Genomic DNA, 23278 nt, shown 5'->3' with positions numbered 1-23278 from the left:
AGCAGGGAAGAGTGAATGTAGGTGGAAGAAAAACAGTAGAAATGGGGACTGAGTTGAGGTTGAGGGAAGACGAGCAGAGAGAATCTGTGCTCTGATGAACCTCTGGTACTGATCTCAGCAGAGTTACTCCTGATTTATACTAGTGTAACTGAGAGTAGAATTGGGCTCCAATGTCTTATTCTGTGAAAAGACACTTTGATAAAGTACCAAAACAGGTATTTATAATGAAAACTAGTGAAGTTGCTCCTATCAGGTCCCTCTTCAAATCCCAGAAGTGAAGGATTCTCCCACAATGAGAAGTGAGAAGTAAATTAAGCAAGTGATTGTATATCATGAAGTACATCACAAATATGTGTTGCAAGGAGATTCTCCAAATCCCTCTGTCAGGGCTGTTGGTGTGCACACGGGGGATATTTTCTAGACAGTATTACCACAGCAGGAGTTGGTGGGTATGGCAGATGATATAACATAATGTGTGAGTCAACCGTGTTACTAGGATCTCACAAAAAGGCACTATCCAATGTAAAATAAGTGGGAAAGGTAAACTGAAGTTCAGGACCCTTGTTAGGTCTCATTTGGTCACATTGGTCACAAAGAGTTCAGAGGAGAGCAACAAAAATATTGCAAAGTTTAGATAAGATCTGAGAATTGGACATGGTGAGTCTAGAGTACAAATGATTGAGATGTTACAAAACCGCATGAGGAGATGATACAATTCTCAGCTGTAGAAAACAAAGATGTAATAGATCAAAACTCTGTCGAGAAATAGGTTAAGAAGAGATGGACAATAGGACGATAAAATGTAGGCAAAAAAAGTTGTAATCATTTGAGATACTGCAGGTTAAACTGGATTCTGGTCAGTGAAGGATGATTTGCAGTAAAACCAATCCTGCCAGAGCATAGACTATTAGGCTATGTTTACACAGCACCGCAGTGGCTACCCTTTTCCAGTTGGCTTGCGGGGCTCGGGCTGTGGGGCTGTTTTATTGCAGTGTAGAGATCCAGGCTCAGGCAGGACCCTCTTGGACCCTCCCACCTCACAGGGTCCTACAGCCTGGGCTCCAGCTTAAGCTCAGAAGTCAACACAGCAATTAAACAGCCTCATAGCCTGAACCCCAAAAGCCCGAGTCTGCTGGCATGGGCCAGTCACAAGTTTTTAATTGCAGTGTAGACATGCCCTTAGAGCCCCTTTGCAACCAAAATGAGATTCTTACACAATCCTTCATTCCTTTCACATACTGTGGATCCAGCATACAGTAAAGGCAGATCCCATATCTTTTTTCTGCATGCCAAACTAAACATGAACTTCAAGAGATAAATCACAAAGTGAAATAAATGCACACCCAATATAGGAATCAGCAGGGCACAGCTTACATAAATCTTCAGTCTTTGTTTACTTCTAAAGCTACAAGAAGTGCCTGTCTCATCCTATAATGATTTAATTGAAAACACAATCAGCTGAAGTTTCATTTTCCTAACCGTACTCCTTTACCATGAGTTAGTCTGTCTGTCTTTGCAACAGGGAAATACTGTGGGGTTTTTGTTTTGTTTTGTTTTTATTTACCTTCAGCACCTTTTGTTTGACAGAATTAAAGAACAGAAGAGATTGGTTGGCTGAAGATATATATTTATATTTGCATCTGAAAAACACTGTAATAAATCAGAAAACTTATCCAAGAAATCAAGTCAAATGCATTTGTTCTGTACGTTTGGCAGGCTTCTGCTCTGCTACATAATAGCAATGAATTACTCTCTTCAGAGGCGCCAACTTTCTGCTGTGCCTGGGGGTGCTCGGCCGCTGCTGTGCCCCATTCCCTGCCCCTTTCCCACCTCTTCCTGCCCCCACTCTGCCTCTTCTTGACTCATTCTTCCCCCTCCCCCAAGTGTACCCTTGCTTCTCGCCCCTGCCCCCAGCACCTCTTGCATGCTGCAGAACAGCTGATCTGTGGTGGGCAAGTGGTACTAGGGGGCGGAGGGTGCTGATGGGCAGGGCTGCAGCACCCACCATTTTTTTCACGTGGATACTTCAGCCCCAGAGCACCCATGGAATCAGCGCCTATGACGCTTTTGCAATTGGTGGCAGCACATCCCATTTTCAGTGATAAAATGACAATTAGAACTGTGCAGCAACCAGAATTTCTCTCCCTTGGAAAATTTTGTATTTCTGAAGAAAAAATTTGCTCTGAATTGGAACAAACAGTTGGCAGTGTGAAGTTTCGCACAGCAGGGACATTTTAAACATTTTTTTTTGAAAATTTCCATCTCAGCTACCAGGCTGCCTGGTCGCTTGCCCAGCAAGGAGCCTGGGAGCCTGGAAGCCCAGGTTCCACCGCAGCCCACCAGGCAGGCTCCTGAGAAGCCAGGGAATTCCAGGAGCCAAGCTCCACAGCTGCTGAGGAGCCAGGGAGGTGGGCAGGAGAACTGATAGGAAACCAGATATGTTGGTCTCTCTCTGCTTGCCTGGTTTCTGACTAAAGTTTCAATGGAAATGACACAGTCTTTTGGAACTTGTCAATTCCATTGAATCAGCATTTTCCAACGAGGATTGTGATTCTATTAGTTTGCTCTACTAGAGTCAGAGATCTGAAAAACCTCAATGAACTAACCCACTCAACCCCCCATGAGAAGAAGCACTATCCCCATTTAACAGATGGGGGAGCAGGAGGTCCATCTATGCTAAGGAATGTATTTACAGCCACACAAGTATAACTAGCTTTTTGAGCTTGGACCTTAATGCCCTTGATTATCATTCCCTACAGTGATCAGGGCTGTTTGCATACCCACACCAATGCAGTATGCGTCTTAGTCCTCTTCCAGCAGCTATATGTTACATAATGGTTTATAAGTCTGCTATTGCCGTTGGGCTAATGCAGCTGGTCCTTTAATTAGAGGCTTATGCTTTTAGCTCCAGAAGGTCTGGGTTCAGTCCTCAAAGTTGTCCCCAACAGAAGGGTCATTAGATTTTGATCTGGGGTTTTGTTCGAGTCCAGCTCCAGCAACGTACATTGAGCCTTTCTCACTTGCCTCTGTAAAAGCAGCAAAGAGTCCTGTGGCACCTTATAGACTAACAGACATATTGGAGCATGAGGTTTCGTGGGTGAATACTGATAAAGAAAACTAACCCCCGGCCCTAAAGCCGGGTCTTGATCAAGCTAATAATCACATCAAGGCCTTAGGCCCCAATCATACTAACATGTAGCAAAGTAAGAAAAGTTGATTTTCCACTAACCCTCCTGAGGCTCACTTTCTGATTTCTCTATAAAATGCTGCTACAATAATCAATGCTGCTATATGGAGTTAAAACTGAAAAAAAATCCCTAAAATAACCAGTCTATCACTGCCAAAAGACTAACAGCTGTTAGGTCATTATAGGTTATTAAGTAGCTTATGCACGCATAAAAATAACCCCAGATAACTTGGCCAAAGAAACAAACATGTATTTTTGAATCCAAGTTCCTCAAAATTTTGCTTTGGAACACAGCTGCTAAAACCGCAAGTAGGTGGACACCAGGTGTCAAAGTCCTGACAATTACAAAACCCCGTAAAAAGGGGAAGTAACAAAGAGCAGGCTTGCAAATTAGCTCATAACCGGTATATTAATAGTAGTTGTTTTTAGCAGATGGTTAAAAAATGTCATTGTGTTAACCAAATATGGTATCTTCGGATGCATGAGTTCATATGGTAATGTGCGGTTTTTGGCTATATAAACCCAGGTATTACTGCTGTAAGGTAGAGCGGCTTACCTCTTGCTAGAGGACTAGCCGTCTCTCCATGCATATGCATGTATTCTCTGATTGATCAATAAAGGAGCCTCAGGCTGTCTGATCAACTCAACTCGTTGGTGGTCATTTCCACGACAATACCCACTTCGTCAGATGCATCTGACGAACTGGGTATTCACCCAGGAAAGCTCATGCTCCGAAACGTCTGTTAGTCTATAAGGTGCCATAGGACTCTGCTGCTTTTACAGATCCAGACTAACACGGCTACCCCTCTGTCACTTGCCTCTGTGACAGCAACCCTCATAAGAACTACTTCCCAGACGAGCATACAAAGGAAAATCCTATTCCTGTCCTAGGAAACCCGGACAAAATGGATGTGTTGACTTCATAAGTCTCCAAGGGACTTTTTATAAGCTATTATAGGTGGGGCTGGTGGCACCATCTATTATTAAGGATGTCCAACACTTCGTATCATAAGACTCTGTTTTCAGGTGCTTATAACTTGCAAAGTTTAATGAGGATAAAGTTTTCCATGATGAATGTTGGTCTTGGGCTGATATTTTAATGGAAAGTTTCAGCCAGGACAGTTAAGCCATGTTGAAAAACAAAGCAAGGGGAAAATAGGTTGTTTTGTCACGTAAAAAAAAATCTAGCAATGTTTGCTTTTAGTCTAGCACGTCAATGCTTTGGTGCAAGAATTTGAAATTTGTTGGGGGAGGAGGGCAGAGAGAGCGCTTCGTGTCAGAGATGTGCCTTTTGCCATTCTGGTGAACATTCATCAAAGTTTGGCCAAGTTATAAGCCTTTGAAAAAAAATCTCATTTGGCACATGCTCAGTACAGACTTATTGAAGCTTAACAGCTACAATCTCCAAAAATCCTGTCTGCACTAGAAGCGGAGCAAGCAGGACTTGCCCTGCAATTGCTGCTGCAGTCTGGGTGAGACTCATTGCCAGACCTAAGGGCAGGGACACTGTCTCTCCTGGGTTCCCACTGCTCACCATCCTGGGCCCACAGAATGTGAAGAAAAAGAAGACACCTGAACGGAACATGGAACCTAGATCAGGTTGGGATGGGTAGAGTGGATTGGAATAATGGGCCTGGAGGTAGGGAGACTGGAACAGGAGACTGATAGGGATGGTGGAAAGAAACTGGGAGAGAGGATTGGGGGGGTAGGGTGAAGTGGGAGACTGGGACTGTCTGAGCATGGAGACAAAGCCAGGGAGACTAGGAGTGGTTAGACAGAGAGACTGGGAACCAGTGAGGGGTGGTGAGACAGACAGGAGCGGCGCCAGGGTTTTTGGCGCCCTAGGCGCAGGGCCAGCTCGCCGGTCCCGTGGCTCTGGTGGACCTCCCGCAGGCGTTCCTGCGGACGGGTCCGCTGGTCCCGTGGCTCCAGTGGATCTGCCGCAGGCATGCCTGCGGATGCTCCACCAGAGCCGCGGGACCAGCGGACCCTCAGCAGGAATGCCTGCGGGAGGTCCACCGGAGCCGCGGGACCAGCGGACTGTCCACAGGAACGTCTGCAGGAGGTCCACCGGAGCAGTCTGCCGCCCTCCCAAATCCTGGTGCCCTAGGTCGCCTAAATGGAAGCGCCAGCCTTGGAGACAGATCTGACAAGGAGCCAAGGTGCAGGAAGAAAACTAGTACTAGCAGGGCAAGCCAGGGGAGAGGAGAGAGCAAATGGACACTGGGGTTGGGGAGAGAGAGAGCGGACAAGGAACTGGGGGCATGGGGACTTGGCTGGGGAGCCCAGAGAGTGAGATTATAACTGGCTGGGGAAGGAGACTGGGTGTGGTGTCAAAAACCTAAGGAGTAGAGAGGAGAACTGGCTAGGCATATAGGATGGGACATGGGACTGGGTGTGGGGAAGAGCCAGGATTGGGACAAAGACAGGTTGGAAGAAAAGTTGCAAAAGAGATTAGGTTTGTGGGAACCAGACAGAAAGAGTCTGAGTACTCCCCTCCAGAGCCTGGAATGTTGTCAAATTCAGCAGGTTTTTTTTTTAATGCCTTTTGCTTCAGAAATGTTCCATTATGGCTAAAAAGTTATAAAATGCTCTGCGTACAAACACTGGCAATGTATAACTGTTATTCTGGTACATAAGGCTCAACGCTGTGGCCCTGAGTAGTCAGGATTTCTTGCAAAAGTGGTTCAAAGAAAGGTGAGACACGCCAGTGAGAAAAATCACCAGAAGGCCTGTGTTTTGAAGTCTTATTTTTTGAGCCATCTTTCATGAAGCTGCCATGAAATATTCACATAGTGCTCAAAGTTTATAAATTATGTTTTGCTTTTTGGCATGTCATATTTTTACCAAATAAAGGTTTTAATCTCAGGTTAAAACTGAAATTTGTTGTGCAACTTTAACTAATGGGGAGCCCTTCACAATAATTTAAACTCCCTCCCTAGGACAAGACTATCCTCTGTGATTTCTCACCTCAGCAACATGAAGAAAAAATGACACCAGGCATTGGGAATATGCCTATACTGCAGAGAGCCAGGACACTTTGCATGCATCAAGCTGCCTTGCCAATGTCCAAGCTGTATCCAGGTCAGGAATTGCCAATCCTCACCCTCTGTTGCGGGGTTACGGGTTGAATTGGCACTCTTCTTCCATCCAGCAGGCTGCTCAAACACTTGTCCACCGGTACCCTGGTAATGACTAATCAGCATCCAACACACCTCCAGCTCCCCCTTTGGTTCCAGCACCCTGCAATGCCCAACACCAACCTACAGGTGCTGGTGGAATCAGGACCCTCAGGCAATTTCATGGATCTGAAGTTTGCCCAAGCAGGCAGCGTCCCCACCCAGAGGAAGCAGTCTCCCAAGCTAGTGAAGTCCATAGCGAAAGGATCACTCCTTTCATCAGTAGCGGTTAGACAGCTCCCTTAGAGATAATAAAGTAACAATGCTACGAAGCCACAGCGAAGACCTCCAGTTAGGGCTAATTCATGCACTGCGTTCACTGGTTGTCCTTGGCATCCCCTGTCTTATTCCCTATGGCCCATACATCTGCTGGCAGTCAGGAGCGATACACTTTGACTCCCTGTCTTGCCAACAATCCTGTTTCCTGAGAGCCTATCCAGGACCAGCAACCCTTTTCAGCTTACTCAGTCCTCCAAAGAATTCAGATATGCAAAGAGAGAATCTAAAGCTGACTGCTTCAACACACCACGACCTCTTTAACAGCTCTAGGGATTCCTGATAGATGTCAATGCTATGCTGACATGTTCGACAAAAAGAAAGCTGACATCCTACTGCCCCATCACAGCTACAAATGCCATATTGATCTCCAGCTGGGATCAGAGGTTCCCTTGAGGCACATTTACTCCCTCTATGAACCTGAACTACAGGCACTGCAGCGCTATCTCAAGGTAAACCTGTACATTTACTCCTCGACATCTTCATGGTGAAGAAAGACTGCTCCTTCCAGTCTTGTGTGGACTACCAATCTCTGAACAAGATTACAATCTGAAACTGGTATCCCTTACTGATTATTAATGAGCTATTTGAAAGACTCTGCTCTGCCAGGGTCTTCACAAAGTTGGACCTCCGTGGAGCTTATAACCTGGTGAGGATCCGAGAAGGCAATGAATGGAAGACCTCCTTCCATACCAGGTGTGGCCACTTCGAGTATTTGGTCATGCTGTTTGTGTTGTACAATGCCCTGGTGAAGTTTCACCATGTCATAAATGACATATATAGGGACACACTAGACCAGTGTGTCATTGTTTACCTGGACAACATCCTCATTGTCTCCAAAAGTCAGCACCTCTGCAATCATCACATGTGAACAATCTTAGAGAGAGAGAGAGACTCCTTTGGAACTACCTCTTTGCAAAGCTAGAGAAATGTGAGTTTGATAAAGACAGTGGAAATCTTGGGATAGCTTCTCACCTGAGGGACTCACTGTGGACCTGCACAATTTCTGACTGGGCCTCACCCAAGGATGTATGTCAGATGCAATGATTCCTGGGGTTCACCAATTTCTAGAGATAATTTATTAAAGGATTCTGTAGCCTGGTTACATCAATGACACTACTGCAAAAGGACGGTTGATTTGCCTGGTCTACGAAGGTTCAGGCAAATCAACCCTACTAAAGAAGGCATTCACCTCAGCACCCATTTTGATTCACCCAGATCCTATAAACCATTTATGATCAATGCTGACGCCTCGAACTTTCGCAGAAGTGTAGTAGTATCTCAATGTGCAGGTTCTTGCAACCAGCTTCACCCCGGTGCTTTTGTGGAAGCTAACTCCAATGGAAAAAATTACAATATTTGAGACAAGGAGTTACTGACTATCAAGGTGGCTTTGGAGGAGTGGTGTCACCTCCTAAAAGAAACCTAGTTACTGCTCCAAGTCGTTATGGGCCACAAGAAAGTGGAGTATGTTTGAACTGCTAGGTGCCTTAAACAATGTCAGATCCACTGGTCTCTCTTTTTCTCTTGACTTTGTTGTAACATCACATGGGGACAAGAAACGGGAAGGTAGATGCCCTATCCCAGAAAGCAAGTATCTTGAACCTGGGGAAGAGCTCTCTGCCACTGTACTCAAGTGCTCATCTCAACTTTGTCAATAGGATGATCAACAGCAGTTTGACAGCCTCTGTCCACTCCCTGTTCCACCAACAACCTGTTCGCAACCCAGATCTACCTGACCCTGAACGATTCAGGTACCTGATTTGATTGATTTCTAACTGTAGAATGGCCTCCTCTATCACAAAGATTGTATTTATATTCTGGAGGGACAACCTTGACTTCAAGTATTGAAACTATACTATGATTAGTAGTATAATCTTGTGGGCCATTTTGGCCAATTCAACACCTGGAATCTAGTCTTGAGGAGCTTCTGGTGACCAGACCCACAAGCTTACATCAAAAATTATATAAGGTCCTGTGACCACATTCCTATACCAAGAACCCATGATCAAGACCCCTATATCTCCTTCAGCTTCTGCCCATGCATCTAGAGCTTTGATCTGTTATATCAATGGACTTTATTGTAAAACTGCCACACTCCCAGAGTCACTTGGTAATCCTGTTTGTTGTTGACCTCCTACCAAAGATTGTGCACTTCATCCCATGCCATACTGTTCCTACCATAAGGGAGATGGCTCAGTTCTTCCTGGACAATGTCTTCTGCTACCACGAGTTACTGCTGGGCATTGTATCGGACTGGGGTCCCTAGTTCATCTTCCAATTCTGATGGAAATTTCTCAGACTCTTCGGCGTTGAGTCACTCACCTCATTCACCTACCACCAGCAGACTAAAGGCAAATGGAGTCAAATTGCAGAGCAGTATCTCTGCTGCTTTTTGAATTACTCCCAAGATGACTGGCTTCCTCTGCTATGCTACTTCACAATATATGCTTCGCCTATCCATTGCGAACTCTGGCTTTAACCCCTATTTCCACAGATATTTTCCTATGAGTTCCCCAATGACAGCTTGTCATAACTGTCCTACTCAGATCTGAACCTTAGAGTTCAGAACATGAGAAGCTAGCATGAAACCTCCAAACTTAATTACCAGCTTGGATCTGATATCGCTGCCACCAGCCAGAATTCCAGTGTCTGGCTCACTCTGGTCTCCCCAAAACCTTCCCTGGGGAACCCCCAAGACTCAGATGCCCTGAGTCTCACCACAAAGGGAAATAACCCACTTCCCTTCCCCCTCTTTACCTCCTCCCAGATTTCCCCGCCCTGGGTACTCTAGGAGATTCCCTGCTTCAAGTCCTTGAAACATAAGTACCGAGAGATCAAATCTCTCTCTCCCCTCACCCAGAGGGTATGCAAAGTCAGGCTTAGTAAATCTAACACAAAGAGATTCTCTCTCTCCCCCCCCCCCCGTCTTCTTCCTCCCACCAATTCCTTGGTGAGCTGCAGACTCAATCCCCTTGAGCCCACTCCCCCCCCAAAAAAAATCCACAGGTCTTAAAAAGAAAGCTTTATATAAAAAGAAAGGAAAAGACATAAAATGGTCTCTGTATCAAGGTGACAATATACAGGGTCAATTGCTTAAAAGAAAAAATGAATAAACAGCCTTATCCAAAAAGAATACAGTATAACACATTCCAGCAACTACACACATGTAAATACAAAAAAACAATATAAACCTATTGTCTTACTATCCTTGTACTTACAACTTCGAAACAGAAGATTAGAAAGCCTGGAGATAGATCACCCTCAGAGCCGAGAGGGTCACCGAACCAAGACAAAGAACAAAGAACTCATATCCAAACTTCCCTCCACCCAGATTTGAAAAAGTCTTGTTTCCTGATTGGTCCTCTGGTCAGGTGTTTGGTTCCCTTTGTTAACCCTTTACAGGTGAAAGAACATTAAACTTTAGCTATCTGTTTATGACACGCCCCCCCAAATTGCAGACAGTGGGGAACCTCACTGGCGGCGATTTCCTCCTAGAACTTTAAAATAAACAGATTAATACAACACATGCACCTTTACATATACCACTAAGTATATAACTAACAGACTTTTACATTTTAAGAACACTTTTTAACTACTGGATTCTGGGAAACTTTCAAGAGAGAGTGCATCAGCTACTTTGTTAGAAGCTCCTGAAATGTGCTGAATTTCAAAATCAAAATCTTGGAGAGCTAAACTCCAACGAAGAAGTTTCTTATTGTTCCCCTTGGCAGTATGAAGCCACTTTAGCGCAGCATGGTCAGTTTGTAGCTGGAACCGCCATCCCCAAACATATGGGTGTAGCTTTTCCAGGGTGTACACAATGGTGTAGCATTCCTTTTCACTGACTGACCAGTGACTTTCCCTCTCAAACAGTTTCTTGCTGAGAAACACGACAGGATGGAAGTTGTGATCTGTTGCTTCCTGCATGAAAACTGCTCCTGTACCACGCTCAGATGCATTTGTGGTTACTAGGAATGGCTTGTCAAAGTCCGGTGCCATTAGCACAGGGTCAGACATGAGCGTTGCCTTAAGTTGGGTAAAGGCCTTTTGACACTCATCAGTCCACTTAACGGCATTCAGCTGGGTCTTTTTGGTCAGGTCGGTCAGTGGGGCAGTGATTTGGCTGTAGTGTGGTACAAATCGCCTGTAGTACCCGGCCAAGCCTAAGAAGGATTGAACCTGTTTCTTTGACTTTGGGACAGGCCACTTTTGGATAGCATCCAGCTTGGCCTGTAGGGGGTTTATGGTTCCTCGACCCACCTGGTGTCCCAGGTAAGTTACTCTGTTTTGGCCTATTTGACACTTTTTGGCCTTAACAGTTAGTCTGGCCTGCCTGATGCGCTCAAAGACCTTTTCCAGGTGTTCTAGTGTGTTCGAGCCAGGAGTCAGAAAAAATGGCCACATCATCGAGGTAGGCAACTGCATATTCGCCCAGTCCTGCTAGTAGACCATCTACCAGCCTCTGGAAGGTGGCGGGTGCATTTTGCAGCCCGAAAGGAAGGACATTAAATTCATACACCCCCGCATGGGTGACGAATGCTGACCTTTCCTTGGCAGGTTCATCTAGCGGTACTTGCCAGTACCCCTTGGTTAAGTCTATTGTAGAGATGAACTGGGCACGTCCCAACTTCTCCAATAGCTCACCGGTGTGTGGCATTGGATAGTTGTCCAGACGAGTTACCGCATTTAGCTTACGGTAATCCACGCAAAAGCGTATTTCCCCATCTGGTTTGGGTACCAGAACCACTGAAGATGCCCATGCACTGGTAGATGAGCATATTATATCCATCTGTAGCATGTTCTGGATCTCCCATTCTATAACAGCTTGGGCGTGAGGAGACACCCGGTAGGGTGGGGTTCTAATTGGGTGAGCATTACCTGTGTCAATGGAGTGGTACGCCCTTTCAGTCCGTCCTGGGGTGGCTGAGAACAATGGGGCGAAGCTAGTGCACAGCTCCTTGATTTGTTGCCGCTGCAGACATTCCAGGGTTGTGGAGAGGTTCACCTCTTCCACGCCACCGTCTTTTTTCCCTTCGTAGTAGACACCTTCAGGCCACTCAGCATCATCTCCCTGGACTGTAAACTGACAAACCTGTAAGTCTCTGGAATAGAAAGGCTTGAGAGAATTAACATGGTACACTCTGGGTTTTAGAGAGGAATTGGGAAATGCTATGAGGTAGTTAACAGCTTCCAGGCTCTCTTGGACCGTAAATGGCCCTTCCCATGATGCTTCCATCTTATGGGCCTGTTGCGCCTTCAAGACCATAAGCTGGTCTCCTACCTTGAAGGAACATTCTCTGGTATGTTTGTCATACCAGGTCTTTTGCTCTTCCTGAGCATCCTTTAGGTTTTCTTTAGCAAGGGCTAAAGAGTGTTGGAGGGTGTTTTGTAGGTTGCTTACAAAGTCCAGAATATTAGTCCCTAGAGAAGGTGTCAACCCATCCCATTGCTGCTTCACCAACTGTAATGGCCCCTTAACCTCATGACCATACACAAGTTCAAACGGTGAAAACCTTAAACTGGGATGTGGTACAGCCCTGTAGGCAAAAAGCAACTGCTGTAACACTAGGTCCCAATTATTGGAGTGTTCGTGGACGAATTTACGTATCATGGCCCCCAAAGTTCCATTAAACCTTTCCACTAGGCCATTGGTTTGATGGTGGTACAGGGTGGCAACCAAGTGGTTCACCCCATGAGTTTCCCATAGTTTTTCATGGTCCCTGCCAGAAAATTAGATCCTGAATCTGTAAGGATGTCGGAGGGCCAACCTACCCTGGCAAAAATGTCTGTTAGTGCCTGGCACACAGCTTTAGCCCTGGTGTTGCCTAGAGCTACTGCTTCCGGCCATCGGGTAGCAAAGTCCACAAAAGTCAGTACATACTGCTTTCCTCTGGGTGTCTTTTTTGGGAAAGGACCCAGAATATCCACAGCTACTCGCTGAAATGGGACCTCAATTATGGGGAGTGGCTGGAGAGGGGCCTTGACCTGGTCTTGGGGCTTTCCCACCCTTTGGCATACCTCACAAGACCGGACATACTTGGCAACGTCCTTGCCCATCCCCTCCCAGTGGAAGGACTTCCCCAACCGGTCCTTGGTTCTGTTCACTCCAGCATGGCCACTGGGATGATCATGGGCTAAGCTTAAGAGCTTTTTCCTGTACTTAGTTGGAACCACCAACTGTTTTTGTGGATGCCAGTCTTCCCGGTGTCCACCAGAAAGAGTCTCCCTATATAAAAAAGCTCTTGTTCTATAACAAACCGGGATCGGTTAGAAGAGCTGAGAGGCGTTGGGGTGCTCCGTGCCGCCGCCCAAGCTTTCTGAAGGCTGTCATCTGCTTCCTGCTCAGTCTGGAACTGTTCCCTTGAGGCTGGGGACACCAGTTCTTCCTCAGACTGTGGACTTGGGCTTGGTCCCTCTGGAAGCGATGTAGGGGTTGTTTCCGTTGCTAGTGAGCCGCTTTCCGCTGGTGCACCAGAGGTTATTTTAAGCTCTGGCTGAGCCTCTTGGGTGTGGTTGTCTAATGCATCTGCCAGTTCAGGCTCACTGGCACCCTCTGGCGTTGGGGTTGAAGATGGATTTGCAAGCACTGTCGTCAGTGCTGGCACCAGTTCTGGTGCTGGCTACTTTTCCAGTTCCTGGTCTGGGACTGGAAGCACTGTGGCTGTTTCCGTTGTTGGCATGGGATCCGGGTCCACTACCTCTGTCTGGGTCTTTTGTAACACAGACGGGGCCTCAGTGGACGGCTCAGGAACAGGAATGGGTCTGGAAGCTTACCTGGTTTGGCTACGTGTAACCATTCCCACTCTCTTGGCCCGCTTCACCTGGTTGGCCAAGTCTTCCCCCAGTAGCATGGGGATGGAATAATTGTCATAGAGTGCAAAAGTCCACATTCCTGACCAGCCTTTGTACTGGACAGGCAGTTTAGCTGTAGGCAAGTCTACAGCTTGTGACATGAAGGGGTAAATTGTCACTTGGGCCTTTGGGTTGATGAATTTGGGGTCGACGAAGGATTGGTGGATAGCTGACACTTGTGCCCCCGTGTCTCTCCATGCAGTAACCTTTTTTCCGCCCACTCTCAAATTTTCTCTTCGCTCCAAGGGTATTTGAGAGGCATCTGGGCCTGGGGATCTTTGGTGTGATGGTGGTGTAACGACTTGCACTCGGTTTGGGTTCTTTGGGCAGCTGGCCTTAATATGTCCCAGTTCATTACACTTAAAGCATCTTCCAGCTGACTGGTCACTGGGTCGAGGTGAGTTACTGGAGACTGGTGAGGTGGAAGAATAGGGTGTCTGTGGCTTAACTTGGGTTGTAGGTGGGGTCTTTGGCTTCCCTCGGTTGTAGGGTTTATGGTCGGTGTGCCCCCTGGGGTATTCATTCCCCTTGACAGTAGCTTTCTTGCTTTCTGCCACTTCCATCCATTTGGCTCCAATCTCCCCCGCCTCGGTGAGATTTTTGGGTTTTCCATCTTGTATGTACCGTGTTATGTCCTCAGGAACACCATCCAAGAACTGCTCCATTTGTATGAGGAGGTGCAGTTCATCCAAGGATTTAACATTGTTTCCTGATATCCAGGCCTCATAATTTTTCCCAATGTAGTAGGCGTGTCTGGGAAATGACACATCTGGTTTCCACTTTTGGGTTCTGAAACGCCGACGGGCATGATCCGGGGTTATCCCCATTCTGAATCTGGCCTTGGTTTGAAACAGTTTATAATCGTTCATTCTATCCTTTGGCATTTCAGCCACCACTTCTGCTAAGGGTCCACTGAGCTGTGACCTCAGCTCTACTATGTACTGGTCTTCAGGGATGCTGTACCCAAGACAGGCCTGTTCAAAATTTTCTCAGAAGGGCTCAGGGTCATCACCTGCCTTGTAGGTGGGAAATTTCTTGTGCTGTGGAACCAGAATTGGCGAAGGGTTGTTAGGATTGGCTGTGTTCTGTTGCTTAGCCTTTTCTAATTCCAGAGCCTGCCGGTAGGTCTCCCTCTGGAGTTCCAGCTGTCTTTGGTGGTCTGCATCTTTGGCTGCTTGCTCTCTTTTGTGGGCTGCCTCTCTGTCTTCTTGTTCTCTTTTGTAGGCTGCCTCTCTTTCTCTTTCTCTCAGCTCCATCTCTTGTAGTTTTTTTCCATATCTCGCCTGTGGTCTGCTTCTTTTATTTGTTTCTCTGCATCCAGTTTTGCCTTGGAAGTCATGGTTCCTGTTTTCTTGTGTTGGGGTACCCTCTGGTGTTTATTGTTGGGACTGATGCTCTCTGTTGTCTCCTGGGGTCTGCCTAGCAACAGTGCCTTTTTTTTTCTTCCTCTAGCTAATCTTTTAAATGTAAAGTAAACCAGAAAAACCACTTTATTTGCATGTGTATTGTGCTGGGTACTTGACTCTCAATCGGAGACCCTTTGTCAACCTTAATAGTTCCTTGCTTAATATGCAAGCCAAACTGCAACCAGAGAACAGAAAAAAAAATTCTCTCTGGTTCTTTTTAAAACCACCCTTTCTCTCTGCATAAAAGCCCTAGCAGAGAGAAAAAAAATAATATTCCTACTGGCTTCTGGATCTTATCTTTCCACACCGCTGCCAACCATGTCATAACTGTCCTACTCAGATCTGAACCTTAGAGTTCAGAACATGAGAAGCTAGCATGAAACCTCCAAACTTAATTACCAGCTTGGATCTGATATCGCTGCCACCAGCCAGAATTCCAGTGTCTGGCTCATTCTGGTCTCCCCAAAACCTTCCCTGGGGAACCCCCAAGACTCAGATGCCCTGAGTCTCACCACAAAGGGAAATAACCCACTTCCCTTCCCCCTCTTTACCTCCTCCCAGATTTCCCCGCCCTGGGTACTCTAGGAGATTCCCTGCTTCAAGTCCTTGAAACACAAGTACTGAGAGATCAAATCTCTCTCTCCCCTCACCCAGAGGGTATGCAAAGTCAGGCTTAGTAAATCTGACACAAAGAGATTCTCTCTCCCCCCCCCCGTCTTCTTCCTCCCACCAATTCCCTGGTGAGCTGCAGACTCAATCCCCTTGAGCCCCCTCACCCCCCAAAAAAATCCACAGGTCTTAAAAAGAAAGCTTTATATAAAAAGAAAGGAAAAGACATAAAATGGTCTCTGTATCAAGGTGACAATATACAGGGTCAATTGCTTAAAAGAAAAAATGAATAAACAGCCTTATCCAAACAGAATACAGTTTAACACATTCCAGCAACTACACACATGAAATACAAAAAAACAATATAAACCTATTGTCTTACTATCCTTGTACTTACAACTTGGAAACAGAAGATTAGAAAGCCTGGAGATAGAAAGATCACTCTCAGAGCCGAGAGGGTCACCGAACCAAGACAAAGAACAAAGAACTCACACCCAAAACTTCCCTCCACCCAGATTTGAAAAAGTCTTGTTTCCTGATTGGTCCTCTGATCAGGTGTTTGGTTCCCTTTGTTAACCTTTTACAGGTAAAAGAACATTAACCCTTAGCTATCTGTTTATGACACAGCTATTGTGGATTCAGCCTCTCACTTACACTGGGCACACCGGCAATTCAAAGAACACCCGCAGTCCACCAAAAAAGTCTTTCAAACTGTGAGAACCAAGAATGTCTGTCTACTCCCAGTTTGATCTTAGGGCACTAGGTGTGGCTCTCTGCCCAGAACTTTAAATTGAGGCACCTATCCACCAAACTAGACTACCAGTTCCTGGGTCAAGATTATAAACCCAGTGGCCTTATGGTTACAGATTCCCAAGTCCTTGAAGACCACCCCATTTTTCACATCTTCCTTTTAAAGCTCCCAAGAATCCATACCCAAACCACTATAACACACCACTGCCACCTGTAACAGTCTGAGGACAGCAGGAATCCATTGAATCTTCAACTGTTGGCAGGTTAGGGGAAGGCTCCAGTACCTAGTGGACTGGGAAGGCTATTGTCCAGATGAGCAGTGTTGGGAACTGATAGAGAATATTGATGCCCCAGACCTATATGAGAGTTTCATTGGAAGTCCCCAAGAAACTGTGCCCCATGGTCCCCTAGGCAGCACCCTTCAGGTGGGGGGATGGTACTGTCTGGAATCAGGGCCTGGAGCAGACCCAGACTGGAAACAGGGCCTACACCAGAGCTAGTCTCCGGGCAACCTAAGGAGCACAACTGGCCTGCAATAGGCTGCCTGATTGGCTATACTGCCTGATTGGTTGGAAGAGTCACCAGGACTCTCTTAAACCCAGCAGTAATTCAGTGGATGCTCAAAGCATTTGCTCATGGCTACAACAGCTTGTGCCTGCTTGTTTCCAGCCTTGCCCCTGCCTGGCCTCAATCCAGGTATACCAGTTCTGACCCTTGGCTCCTGATGTCTGACTTCACCTGACTTTTGGCTTTGGTATCTGCCCTCTGAATTTGGTTCTGGCTAAGCCCCTATTTCTGGCTACAACTCCTGTTCTAACCACTAAATTTGACTCCTAATCTTACCATTGGGCCTGACTCCTGCTCCAACCACTAAGTCCTGGTCACATGACAAGAGACTTTGCAGTATTTAACTGCAGCACGCTATGTCATCCCTCATGATTCTGAGGCATTCAGAAAAAATGGATGCCCTCATGTGCAGGCTGCTTGAAGTAACTACAAAAGGATTTGGCATATCACTTAATATGCCCAGTGTTGGACCTAAAATGAGTCAATTGATTCATGAAGTAGATGCACTCAAAAAAGTCACAGCTGCAATGGAGCAAGATGAGTGTTTGGCCTAAGTGGGCCTTAAAGATGCTTACCTCCCTATTGCTGGTGTTCACTGTCATCCAGAAGTACCTGAAGTTTGTGGTGAACCGCTCTGACTTCAGATACGCTGCCTGGCCAGTGCTCCCCTATGTTTGTCTGAAGGCCTTGGTCATGGCAATCTTGGTGCTTCAGAAGAAGAAAATTCAGGAGTGTGGGGATTCAGGGAAGCCCAGTATAGAGATTTAGCATGACCCTGGGTTTTGACAATCCAGTTTTGGATATCTGTTGTGGCCGTCATGGGCAAGATTCACAAAAGGCATTTAAATGCCATGCTAGGCATGAGAATATCCCATAGCCCAGTGGCAAGAACACGCACATGAGGTGGCAGTCCCAGTTCAAATCCCTCTTCTCCCTAAGATAGAGGGGATTTGGAGTGGGGGTCTCCCACATTCTAGATGAGAACGCTAGTCTAAAAGTTATGAGGGTCTCCTCCTTTTCTTGCAAAAACGGCAAGGGCACCAAACACCATGAGAGGGTTTGCAGCTGAGAATCCAAAGCAGAGGGTGGTACCTCCTTGCAGCCTGGACTTAAGCATTTATCTCTAAGAGAGGGATGGGATTTATCACGTCTTTCCCCACGCTTGGCATCTCCCATTGGCTAGCTGCCTAACATGATGGCTTTTGTGAATCCCTTTCTGAGGCGCCTATTTCTTCCCATTCACCGTACAGGAAACCTATGCGCCGAACTCAAGCTTTTTGAATCCCAGTGACTTTTTAGTCACCTAAAAGAGAGCAGTGGCAACCTTGCCTGTTTGTGAATTGAGCCCCAAACTTCTCACTTGGAAATTTTAAGTTGGGCCCCCCATCCCTTTTTACAAAGACCTTGCCCCCAGCAGTAGGGTCCCCCCATTGGGTGTGGTAGGCATTTCCTGTTCACCACAATCCCACTCCATGCTGAATTAACAAACTTGTAATTTATTTAAATTAACACCAATAAGTGAACTCTGGTAGTGATTACTTGGAAGTGCCCACTGTCCTTTTTAAGGCCCAGAAAATCTTATTTCACATTCCAGTTCAAGCTTTCTTTTCCTAAGCCATGGAGTTCAATGTCCTGCTAATCTGCTCTCATAGCCATCCTCTGGCAGCCTGGACCTCTATTATCCCTGATGGACCAATCGCTGGAGTCGCCTTTCTTTGCAATTTCAGCAAGCCCATAACAAGTCACCTCCAGCTGGTAAGCCTCCACACACACTCCACCAAGGGCTGCCACCTCTGAGGTACCAAAAAAACAGACCATCTTGGATGACCCTTTGCCCCCAAAACTGGACAGCTGTCTGTGTGTGTACTGAGCACCCTTTCAGATTTCCTGGGACTGCTATCACCAAAAAAAAAAAAAAAATAGACAATCCTAAGAAAACCTGGACAGGTGCCAACCCTACCTCTAGCAGGAGGATTTTCAAATGTACATACCAGAGTGGCTCCTATCAACCCTCACAGCCCACTCAGATACTCCAGCTCCCACAGACCTCATAGCCAAAACAACATAAACATACTCTAACATCCTCCACAGGGGGACAGGCTGCAGAGTTCAGCTCCAACTTGAGAAGCATTAATGGAAGTTAGGCCCAATCCAAAAACCCGAGAGTTAGTCTCTTACGTTTTAATTTGGACATCACCCCACACTTATTTGAGATGAAGATGAAGGTGTTTGTGCTTCCAACTTGACTTGTTCGTTTGTTTGGGTTCATCTAAAGCTCTTCTGACATAAAATGAGCGTCAGTCACTGGTATTGAGATATAGCTTTACATTTTTTAGCAACGATGTAAAGTCTGCTGGCTTTCCATTGTACTTACAGTAACCAGTTTAAATGCATAACTAACCTAGAGCAATGCCCCTTTGTCAAAGATCATGGTGTGCTTTTTAATATAAACGTGAGGTTTCATGGGAACAGTCAGTTACCTCCACAGCCAGTAAAGCAAGGAGTCTTTATTCACTTGAAAGTGCTCTGGTAATTGGTATATTCTTCTGCCAGCATAACTGAGAAGTTAATTAGCTAGATTTACTTAGCTACAGTATATTTCACTTGCCATTACTGGCATGGATCTGGTGTGTCCTTATAAGGTATTGGAGTCCAGTCTAGGTGAGAAACATTAGCGATCTATTTTTGTTGTTGCTTCTGTTTCCTTCCTGCAATAAACAGTCTCATTTTGTCAGATCCAAATGGAAAAAAAATTGCTTATCTTGGCTGTGGTTAGTTTCAAAAAGGGAATAGCAGTTCAGCAGATATGCCTCTCCTTGTGTCTGCCCTCACAACTCCCAGCCATACAGGCAGTTATACCTCAGAAGAATCAGTGTCATGACCCAGCTGCAACACTGCAAGAAAGACAGCATCAACATTCATCCCGTAGGGGAACCAGACAACCAAAAAACCCTTGCCTCTATTTTAAAACTTTGTATGTTTTCAGGAGGCGAAGACAACTGCCCTCTTCCCCTCCCTCGCCCATGTGTGGGGTCAGGGGAAACAAGCCGTTGCATGCGCCGATAGCACGATGGTAGGAATGTTAAGTGTGTCCATTACTTGGGAGGATATATTGGGAATGGAGTTTGATGGGGATGGAAGGTCCCAGGGTGAGGGCACTATACAGTTAGATAAACAGCCAAACTTCTCGAGGGTTAGCAAAGCATGATGAAGCCCGTGATTAAAGGATGCCTGTTTAAACCTGCTGGAGCCTGCTCACAAGTCTCACTCCAGCAAAGATGGAAGGGCAGGTCAAGCAGCAACCAAGCCTCAGGCTGGGGAATTGGCCCTGGAAAACTTTTTCAAATGCTGGCAACTGTGTACAGCGGTTATTTTTATACAGGAAGCAGCCCAATAAGGGGAAGGATGGTGCAGTGGTAAGGGGTACTGGCTTAGGACACAGGAGACCTGGATTCAATTCCCTGCTGTCCCCTGGGCTTTCTGTGTGATCTGGGGAAAGTTATTTAGCCTCTCTGTGTCTTAGTCTCCTATCTGTAAAATAGGGATAATAGCACTTCCCTGCCTCTGAAAGGCATGATGAGGTACACACATTACAACAGCTTGTGAAGGCTTCAACATCTACAGTAAAAAGCCCTGTATAAGAAATAGGCATCATTATTATTATTATTATTATTATTAATCACAAAGTTCTGTCTTACCTGGTAGCCATAGGGAGAATGGAGGGAGTGAGCTGTTGTTGAAAATATCCATTTCACACAGACCACAATGAATAGGAAAGATTAAGATGTGAAATCACTTCCTGTTTCAATCTCCTCCTTCTCACTGTGGTTCTGGCTCTGTGGCACTGGTTAATCTAATTTAGCCTGTAAGGTCTTTGGCTAGGGACTTTTTGTACAGCATTTAGCACAACAGGGGCCTGGTCCAGAACTGGGGCTCCTAAGTGCTGACGCAATACAAATAATACGTCATAATCTTCATGGCCAGCTCCTCAGCTTGTGTAAATTAGCTTTACTCCACTGGCTTCAGTGGAGCAACACTGATTTACGGCAGTGGACCATGTTTTTGAGGCTTTGGAAATTGGTCAGTTCCTAAGTATTGTTTAGGACCCATTAGGTGTCACTCGGCTGGAAAAGGGAGAGGGTTTCTAGTTATGGGGCTGATTTACCTAGGGGACAGTGCGAACTGGCTCTGCCTTTCCTGGACCAGACAGTTCCTCTGCCCCTCCTAGCTTGGCCTCCCACTACGCCTCACCTCTCCCTGCTGCCAGTTCTTATTCACTCAGGGCCAGATCAAGCAAGGTGGAAGCAGCACAGAATGAGAGGGCAGGGTGGATCTGGCACAAAGTCCCGACTGCCTCCCAAGCAGGTGAAAAGGAAACTTGGTTCCAGTCTTTCAGTTCACAACCCCAGGGACGTGTGCTCTTTGTTTTACAGTTCCCACATCACTTTCTTAGGCTCAGTAAATCCTACCATTTAAAAAATTACACCGGCAGGGGGTGGTTTCTGCAGCTTTCATCACCCTATTCTGCACCCTATGGCAGGCAAATCACCTTGGTTTTAAAAAACATTTACCAGTTCAAAGGCCTATTCCACATGCCATTTAACTTGAGCTGTAAACTGCTTACATCTCTTTTTAGCAGTACAGGAGCTGAATAAGTGGAACCAGAACTATTGTGAGAAGATAGAGAACAATTCAGCAGGCAATAAATCTATCTGCTGGAACAATCAAATGCAAAATCTGCCTTTACAGAGCAGATTATGCCAATAACTTAAACTACATTTTATAAAAGAGTAATACAGCGACTACAAGCTAATGACAAACAATTTGGCTGTATCTAGGACCCATCCCTGACAAATATTAAGAATGAAAGGTCCAACACAATAGTCACAACTTTTCTTCTAGTTCCCCCTTTTAAAAGTCTTTAGTTCTCTTTCCTCATGTTTTCTTAAGAAAAGAGAGATTTTTAAAATAAATTCTCAAACATCCATTTAATATGAAGAATACAATAGCTGAATATTTTACTTCTATTGTTTTCTGATTGTATTTACCTACTTGTATGTACTTTTCAAAAAACCCAAAAGAAACAAACCAATAAATATTGAAAAGATCCCTTCTGCCTGCTGTGCAACAACCCTCCTACGTACCTGACACCGTGCACAAAAAGACACAGCACATTGTATTGGCACTTCCTGTTGCTGCACTTCCTGTTTCTGGACAGGATAGTTTCTAAGTAAAATGCATCTGAATGGTTTAAGTTTAGCATTTCACATAACAGTCCTAAAATGACAGGTTTTCTGCTTCAAGACCTAGCAGATAAAAGCAAGATAGCAGCACATGAGTGCAGAGAACATATTATACTGTAGTGATGGAAAAGTGGGTCTGGAACAGGTGAAACATCTTAGCATCATGCTGCACAGTCTCAGTCTCGTGTATTATGGGCACGTTAGCTAATTAATGCGATTGTCTGTTGGACGGCTTGCATGTAAATGCCATGCTAAAGTTTTACCCTATCCTCCTCATGCAGGTCTTAGTTTGGAATGTGGGGCCCTTTGTCTGACTTAATCTATCAGTTGATTATCACTAACAATTTGTTTTACACTAGCTAAACGATGGTAATATGTGGATTTCATGGAAATGATCGGGTTTTGAGAGGAGGGTCGGCATTAAACTGTTGATAAATCCCCCTCCATCATATTACAGTATTTAAATTCTAATTGGAGTTGCTTTCTGTTTATAAAGAAAAAAAAATGTATCCTGGCTGAAGCCAAATGTCTGGGATATGTGGATTACTGAGTCAGCAGAAGGCACTCCAGTGAATATTATTGCTCCTTTCACCTCGAGCGGTTATTTAGCGAATACTCATGGCCTGGCCAGGTTGTTTCCATTAGGAGGAGAAACTGAGGATATGAGTTGTGTATGTCTTTGATGCAATCCTGTTTATTTACAAAGAAGCTACACAAAATCCCGTTTCCCTGAACACAATCAAGAGCAGGCAGTTTGCTTATTCTGAAATCCAAGCCCTTTTCCAGCCAGTCCTGTGGCCCAAGGAGCTTTGTCTCTTCTCCCTCTTGGGGGCACCTCCCACCTGTTTCTTTTGCTTTCACCTGATTCCTGTCTGTTTCTGACACACACTTCCACCAGTCAATGTCCCAGTCCCTGCATTTGCAATGCGTCCCAGTGAAACTCCTCTTATTCTCCATGCATTCTTCCTCAGGCCTTTCCATCTGCCCTTTGCCTTGGGTGGCTTCTATTGTTTCTGGTTCAACTGTCCATAAAGGAGCTTAGTTGCTCCTTACATTTAGCCTGAATGAAAGTCCTTCAGCTCTAAATCAGTCTGTGATTTCCCACAGATCGAAGATACACTTGCTGGCAGCCACCAGCACCTTCCAGCACAAAAATCTGCTCTGTATCCTTTCTCCCCTGGATTCCACCTGGCTACTTTAAATTGC

General features: G+C 45.7%; 1 protein-coding gene across 1 annotated transcript in view; it reads left to right on the top strand.

Moving 5' to 3' along the window:
• ARHGAP42 (Rho GTPase activating protein 42) overlaps window positions 1–23278 on the top strand; it is a 596304-nt gene that overhangs the window by 286641 nt on the left and 286385 nt on the right. The gene's annotated exons all lie outside the window — the stretch shown is intronic.

This window comes from Gopherus flavomarginatus, chromosome 1 (genome assembly GCF_025201925.1).
Source record: "Gopherus flavomarginatus isolate rGopFla2 chromosome 1, rGopFla2.mat.asm, whole genome shotgun sequence".
Lineage (NCBI taxonomy): Eukaryota > Metazoa > Chordata > Testudines > Testudinidae > Gopherus > Gopherus flavomarginatus.
Note: the sequence above shows the minus strand (reverse complement) of the source record. Positions and strands in the feature narration are given on the sequence as shown.